The sequence below is a fragment of the Zingiber officinale genome, chromosome 1B (genome assembly GCF_018446385.1).
Source record: "Zingiber officinale cultivar Zhangliang chromosome 1B, Zo_v1.1, whole genome shotgun sequence".
Taxonomy (NCBI): domain Eukaryota; kingdom Viridiplantae; phylum Streptophyta; class Magnoliopsida; order Zingiberales; family Zingiberaceae; genus Zingiber; species Zingiber officinale.
Window position 1 is genome coordinate 67,164,419 of NC_055986.1, and position 8,595 is coordinate 67,173,013.

Sequence of the window (8,595 nt, forward strand, 5' to 3'; positions counted from 1 at the left end):
TCTTTTCAAAATTATTTAAAAATATTTTCAAAATTATTTAAAAATCTTTTCAAAATCAATTTCAAAATTATTTAAAAAATCTTTTCAAAATTATTTAAAAATCTTTTCAAAATCAATTTCAAAATTATTTAAAAATCTTTTCAAAATCAATTTCAAAATTATTTAAAAATATTTTCAAACTTAATTTCAAAATTAATTTCAAAATCTTTTCACAAATTAATTTCAAAATTATTTCAAAATCTTTACAAAACTAAATTTCAAAATCTTTTCAAAATTTCAAAATTATTTCAAAATCTTTTCAAAAACTTAATCCTCTGAAAAATACTTGAAAAACTTATTAAAAATCCTTTGAAAAATACTTGAAAAACTTTTTCAAAATCTTTTGAAAAATACTTGAAAAACTTATTCAAAATCTTTTGAAAAATACTTGAAAAACTTTTTCAAAATCCTTTGAAAAATATTTGAAAAACTAGTTTCAAAATCCCTTGAAAAATACTTGAAAAAGAAAAATATTTGAAAAACTAGTTTCAAAATCCTTTGAAAAATACTTGAAAAACTTTTTCAAAATCCTTTGAAAAATATTTGAAAAACTAGTTTCAAAATCCTTGAAAAATACTTGAAAATTTTTTTCAAAATCCTTTGAAAAATATTTGAAAAACTAGTTTCAAAATCCTTTGAAAAATACTTGAAAAGCCTATTCAAAAATCTTTGAAAAATCTTTGGAAAACTAATTTCAAAATCCTTTGAAAAATACTTGAAAATCTTGCTCCCCTAAATTTACGAGACTTACAAGAATATGGAATTAGCCCGGAAGGAAATGGAGATTTAAGCTTGAGCATGCTCATACTTTAGGGCTCTGATACCTGAACAAAACAATCTAGATAACTTAAAATCTATTTAACCTCATGCTTGGACTTAAAGACCAACTAAAATAAATAACCTAAATTAAACATTTAGTCACTCCCTCTTTATCCAAAAAAAAAATATATATATAAAAAAAAATAACAAATTCTTACTCCTATCTTTTCAAAATTAAGTTTTAACGCTAAGTACCTTTTAAACTGAACCTACATTCTCAAAATTCATTGTTTGCAAAAGGCTTAGCTAAAGTGACTCATATAGCAACCTTCAAACTTTCTCAAACTTAGCCACCTTATAAATTTTAACTCTAAATGCTAAAATACTTTTCTAAGTTAAAAAGTATTAAAAAGCATATTTCTTTACTTGCAAAATTTAACTCATGGGTTTCAAAAGACTTTTGCTAAGTAAATTGAGACTTCAAATTTCTTTACAAACAATTTGGCTCCAAAATTTTTTTTTAAAAAAAAAATCTAGCTAAGTTTTTCTAACTTTAGTTAGGTATGTCTTTCTAGAAACAACCAAGTCTCTAAAGTGGCTAAAGGCATCATTCGAAATCATCCATATATTAGCCTTTTAAACTTAGGTGAAAATTTTTTCGTTTAACTATGTTTCACAAGCCTTCTTCTACCTTCTCTCAAAAAGATTGTTTTCTTAAAATCTTAAAACTTGCTTTCAACTGATTTTTGATATATGACAAAGGGGGAGAGTAGAAGAAAATTCAAAGAATTAAAGAAAATTCAAAGAAATTCAAATTTTAAAAAGTGAGCTTTTATTAAGGGGGAGTCTTTATATAAAGGGGGAGCTCTGCACTTAACTATAATTATGCTTGTATTTTCATGCTTATCTTTTAATGGCATTATTTTCTTAACTTTGAATTTTTGTTGCCATAATCAAAAAGGGGGAGATTGTTGGTGCAGGAAGCATCCGACGATCGAACCTAAGTTTGATAATGGCAAAGGGATTCAAAGTTAAGATTCTCTGTTATCTAACATGTTGAATGAGTATTTCAGGAAAGTCCTAACTGCGGTTAGGCAGGTGAAAACCCTAGGGGGTGGTAACCCTAGGTCCTAGGGGGTGGTAACCCTAGGTGGAGAAAAGTCCTAGCTGCGGTTAGGCAAAAGGAAAACCCTAGGGGGTGGTAACCCTAGGTCATAGGGGATGGTAACCCTATGCGGAAAGTCTTGGTAGGTCGATGGCTTCTGGCAAAAGTCCTAGGGGGTGGTAACCCTAGGTGGAAAGTCCTGGTGTCGCGAACCAGGTGAAAGACTGGACTAGCCGGGGAAGCGGATGTCCAGCAGAAAGTCCGGAAGCATCGAGTGCTGAGCAAAAGTCCAGTCGATCTGGAGGATCGACTGGCAATTGGTAAATCTCCTTAGTGGAGTAGGTGAGGACGCGTTCCCTGTAGAGGGAACAGTAGGCGTCGGGTCAACCTAGGGTTTCTGGTCGGAAACCCGAAGTCAGACTCGGACAGTCCGGAGACTGTCTATACTTCATTTATCATGTTTATTGTGCTAAATTTGTGTTGCAGGATATTGTTTGGGACTAACGTATCTTGCAGGTGCAAAGGAGCAACCTAAAGCCTCGGATGAACAGTGTCCGAGGCGCCTCCATGGAGCTTGGAGGCGCCTCGGGTGCAAAAGCTGAGCTGGCTGCGAAAGTTCATCGAAGGCTCCTTGAAGGGAGTATAAGGCGCCTTGGAAGGCGCCTTGAGCAGGGTATAAGGCGCCTCCAAGGGATGAAGTTCGACCAGTTCAGATCTGATCCACGCGGAAGACTAGGCAGCATGGAGGCGCCTTGAACAGCCTTCAAGGCGCCTTGAACACCCTTTATAAGGGGGTTTCGACCAGCATCTCAATGAATAAACTTCTGAGCTTTCCTTCTTCAACGTGCTGCTAACAAAGTCATTCCGAAGTGCTGTTGCAACATTCCGATGACCCGGAGCTTCGTTTTTCTCTTCTTTAAGTTGTCGGTACAAAGTTATTCTAATTGTTGTTACATTTTGTAATCTGTAATTCTTATCGAGCTTATAGTTGTTGCCCACCGGAAGCGATCAAGGATCGCGGGCCTTCGAGTAGGAGTCGCCTTAGGCTCCGAACGATGTAAATCCCTTTGTGTCTTTGTGTTTATTTTATTCCACTGCATTTTAATTACTCTGATAGTTTTCCGATAATCGAACAAATAGCCACGAGCGCTATTCACCCCCCCCCCCTCTAGCGCTTCTCGATCCAACAATTGGTATCAGAGCGGGGTCGCTTTGAACTGGTGCAACCACCATTCAAGCGTTTTTCGTGGCTTTGTCGTTTGTATAGGTTGAAAATATAACTTTACGCCTTTCATTTTTTTTTCCCTCCAAAACTGTTTTCAAATAATCCATTTTTCATCTTTTCACCATTGGTTGGAATTAGCGAAATATTGCGTTTTCAAAAATTTGTAGTAATATTTTTTTAATATTATTTTAATAATATTTTTTTAATATTATTTTAATAATATTTTATTATTTTTTCTCGAAAATCCTGAATCACTATCTTTATTTCTCTCCCGCACTACTAATCCAAGACTAAGTCTTGGAAAAAGTTTTATTGTGTTTATTTTGCGAGATCGTCTTTTTAAAAATGACCCATGAAGAAGGCTACAACACTGCTCGCCCACCGCTCTTCTCCGGAGATGATTTTGGAGATTGGAAGGGTCGGATGGAGGCGTATCTCCATACTCACTTTGAAGTCTGGATGATCGTCAAAACCGGGCTTCAACTGCCAACTGACGGCGCCGGCAAGCCACTACAATACGAGAACTGGGACGCGAACCTTATCAAAAAGGTAGAAGCAAACGCAAAAGCAACGTATACACTTCAGTGTGGCTTAACGAATAAGGAGCTGAATCACGCCGGCCAATTCTCAAGTGCCAAGGAGCTGTGGGAGATTTCTGTTCACGGTTCACGTCCCGATTCTGGCAGAGTCTGCAGCAGGCCTTGGGCACACAGCTTCGTTTCAGTACGGCATTCCATCCGCAGACAGATGGACAGTTAGAGCGGACCATTCAGACTTTGGAGGACTTGCTGAGGTCTTGTGTCATGGACTTCGGAGGCAGTTGGGAGGACCACCTACCATTAGTGGAGTTCGCCTACAACAACAGCTATCATTCGGCTATCCAGATGGCACCGTTTGAGGCTTTGTATGGTAGGCCTTGTCGGACACCCATCCTCTGGGAAGAGGTTGGGGAGGCCCAATTGGTAGGACCTCAGAGAGCTCAGCAGGATGCAGAGTTAGTTCGCACTATCAGACGGAGGATGTCAGAGGCTCAGGATCGTCATAAGAGTTATGCTGATCAGAGACGGAGACCCCTGGAGTTCTCTATTGGTGATCATGTATTTCTGAGAGTTTCACCCACGAAAGGGGTGAAGAGATTTGGTCTTCGAGGTAAGTTAGCTCCACGATATATTGGGCCATTCCAGATCTTGGAGAGGATTGGAGCAGTAGCTTACCATCTGGCGCTACCACCATCTCTAGCCGGCATTCATGATGTATTCCATGTATCTATGCTGAGGAGATACGTATCCGATCCGGCACATGTTCTGTCAGATATATCTGTTCCTATTCAGCCTGATGTTACTTACGAGGAGGTTCCGGTACGGATTCTGGACCGTAGAGAGCGTCAGCTACGGAACAAGACTGTCCAGCTGGTTAAAGTCGGATGGCAGCATCATTCTAACGAGAGGCTACTTGGGAGCTCGAGGATTAGATCCGAGCTCGACACCCTCATCTTTTTGCTTGAGGTATGTGGGTTAGAGTTTCTTTCAGCATTTATACTATTTGGTTATACTCTAGTGTTTGCTTTTGGTTATAGCGAAATTTGGGGACCAAATTTTTATTAGTAGGGGAGGATGTGAGATCTCGGAAAATTTAATTAATAGGGTTATTTGGAAAATAGCCTTATAGAATTTTTCCAGAATTTTTAGAAATTTTCTGGGAATTTTTCGGAGCTCGTACGACGAATTTGGAGGAGACGAATTAATGGGTTCGGATAAGGCCTGTTTGGGATACCCGTTTAAGTGAGGAATTGTTTTAATTATAATTCCTTTTTCTTTTCTCTCCCAAAATGCCGACTACCCGAGCTCTCCTCTTTCCCCGATCTTTTCTTCTCCCCTTCCTCTGTTCTCTCTCGTGGACGAACCGAAACCAGCGGACTTCCGGCAATCGTTGACGTCGACTGAGGGCTCGTCGCCGGAGCTTGCCCGAGATCGAAGAAGGGGGCCGGATCATCTTGATTCCCTCTTCTCAACCCTTCCCCGACGCCGACACCAAGGGAGATGATCGCCGGAATGAAGAGGCAATTAGGGCTCCGAGGCTAGCTTCGATTTCTTCTTCTCTGGATGTTCTCCGATCTGTGCCCTAGCACGATCTGCGTTTCCCCGATCGATGACATTGGATCAAGCCGGATCCACCGATCACTGGCGTGGAGAGGCAGTTAGGGTTTCAATGGGTAAGCAATCCGAATCTTATTCATTCTATTTCTCTGATTTGTGCCCTAGCTTCAAGCCTTACCCTTTGATTCTTCCTACTGACATTGCGGCATCAGATCTTGATCCTCTTCTTTGAGGTTGATTTAGGTCACGGATTGGGTGACACCTCCTGGAGACAATCGGTAGAGGTAAGATTAGGGTGTTGTTTGATCTATGATTTCCATGGTGTAATCTACTATGTGCTATGTGATCTTCAATCTTAATCTGATCAATGAATTCTAGCTTAATTCATTGCTTCATCCGGTTTATTCCAGTGAGGACCTGTTCTGGGGATTACTCTATGATCCAACAATATATTGTTTCAACAGCAACTCGATTAGAGCAGTGAGGTCCTGTTGTTGTGGTGTTGGGAAGGTGATCGTGAAGTGATTTTAGCAGCAACCTTGATCCAGCAAGCAATAGGGGCTGTGAATCGAGGTATGTGTAGGGGTTTTTTATACATGTTAATTGTAGATTTTGTGTTGGTTGGAATATTGTGATTAGATTTAATTGCTTAGAGTTAATCTAATGGAAGGATTAGGGTTAAGATAGTTAACCCTAATCAACCATTGGATTTCTAATCTAATTGGTGATTAGGGATTAGGTAACTAACCCTAATCGACCATTAGATTTAAATTGGTAAGTTGTGATGGTGGTGATTAGGATTTGCCCTAATTTAGTTTTGGGAATTTTATTTAGCTATTTCATTTGGATTTAACTAAATAAAATATATATGTTGTTTGACACAGGATTCTGATTCGAAACAGGCGTCTTGACGTTGACTTCGGATTTGGGATTGTACCTTCTATTTGAGGCGGGTACCCTTTGACTTATCTTTTGATACTGTCTTATGATATGTATAGTTTATATATAATTACTAGTGGTAGATGGTAGATTTATCTCTTACCTGGTCTTAGCTTAGTTGATACCTATCACATGCTTCTTCTGTTAGTTGCTTTACCTTAAAACTGGATGCTTTTATCTTTTGCCATGTGTATATATGTTTATGGAGATGGATAGGTACATTTAGTGTTACTTTCCACTGGACTAGTTGCTGTAGATACTTGTTATATGTTGTTGGATTTACATTGCTTATATCATTGTTATACATATGCGTTTGTTTTATTGGCACCTACGCATATGGAGGAGGATATGTTCAGGTATGACATACTGTAGCCGCACGCACCATATCGCATAATTGCATGCTGGGCGATTGACGACTCCATTATTGTTGAGCTCGTCGGCCGGCTACATGGGCCTGCACACAGCGTGACCACTGCATGGGTAGTGGCACAGCACTCAGGGTGTGTATGGCAGGTTGCTCGGTGGTGCACCGCCGGGGTGCTCATGGGTAGCACGATACAGCGGGGTTGCAGCCGGGATCCCTCCCCGTCATCGCGTACCGGGAGTTGAGAGCATTGCGCTCCCTCACTATGTTTGAGGTAGGAGGATAGGTGTACTCCGACAGCATCCCGTCCACTCGGTCACTCTTCAGGGGCAGTGATGGCAGAGTGCACGGTGTCACAGCCCTACCCACTCGGTCTCACCATTGTGTGTGAGATGGCTGACTGGTTGACAGGGGTGACCATGTCATATTGCATCATATGCACGGATTGCATTCTTTATGATTGATGCATTTTGGTGATTGCATATGATTGACATGCATACAGGATACATGCTTTTGCTCTGACTATTTTTATCTCTGTATGTTGACAGTCAGTTGCCCAAGTCTCGCAGGTGAGTACAGTTTATTTCAGTTATGCATTTTCTTATTATTCTTGCTATAGACTGTACTTTATGCCTATTGCTGGTTATTACAGTTTATTTTAGCTATGCATATCTGTTATACTGTTAGGAGATTGTACCGTGGGTTGTACTGTTAGGAGACTGTACTGTAGGCTCTATGGGTTAGTGTACTGTACCATAGGATGTTACTGGTGGTTATATGTTGCTGTACATATCTATTGGATTACCTGCTGAGTTCTTTGGACTCACCCCGTTGTTACTATTTTTCAGGTTGAGGCCGTCGGGAGATATTCTAGTCGCTAGCCCCATTATCGCGAGGATTTTCTTTGTCGGATTATATTTTGCTTTTGCATCTTATATACTTGTATTGTGGGTTTGTATTGTGGACTTTATGACGCACATTGGGTTTACTAATTTTGTTTTCCGCTACGAATATTTCATTACTTTATGGATTTCGTTTCTTCGTTGTAGTGGAGTAGAATGTGTACGTATATCTTCGTTGATTTCTATATCATCTTTTCTTCATATAACTGCGTGGATTGTTCATACTATATCTGTGTAGAAATGTTGAATATAACTGCGTGGATTGTTTACTATTTGTATGTATTGTTCCGGCCGAGTGTGGCCGAGGTATAGATATATGTATACTGAGCTTCATATTGTCACCCGTACAGGGGAGATGCTGCCGAAATTTCTTCTGGCAGAGACTACCTGGGGCGTGACAAGACGATTTAAAAAATATAGTCCCTTACTTGCTAAAAAAGTTGGCTAAATCCAACGTCCGGGTTAAGTCGCTCCAAAAGGAGGTAACAACCCTTAAGGAAGCGACTGACTCGAGCTCTTTAACTGAGTCAGTTCAAATTGAAAGTTCAACTCAAGTCCAACAACTTAAGGAAGAAAATTCCAATTTGAAAGCTCAAATTAAAGAACTCAAGGACACGTTGGAACGGTTCACCTTGGGCTCCAAGAATCTGGATCTGATTCTTGGAAAACAGCGAGCCGTTTAAAATAAAACTGGACTTGGATTTAAGACCAAAACGAAATACAAATCGTATTTATCATTAGTTAATAGAAATAATATAAAGGTAGTCCAAGCATGGGTACCTAAGTCCAACTTGGTCAATCAAGTTGGACTTGGTCAATATTGGGTCCCGAAGGATCAAATACACTACCTCGATAGACCATATCGAGACTATGATCCAGGGGAGCAAAAAGAAAAACAATCTTAAAAATTTTAAAAAAAATTAATTAAAAATTCGAAATTAAATTCAAAATTTGAAATTCAAAATTAAATTTAAAATTCGAAATTAAATTCAAAAATTTGAAATTTGAAATTCAAAATTAAATTTAAAATTTGAAATTAAATTCAAAATTCAAAAATCAAAATCAAATTAAAAATTTGAAATTAAATCATAGATGGAGGATCCAGAATAGCTGGCTCCCCCCACTGAACTACCCGACAGGGTAACTGAACTTAATCTACCTGAAAT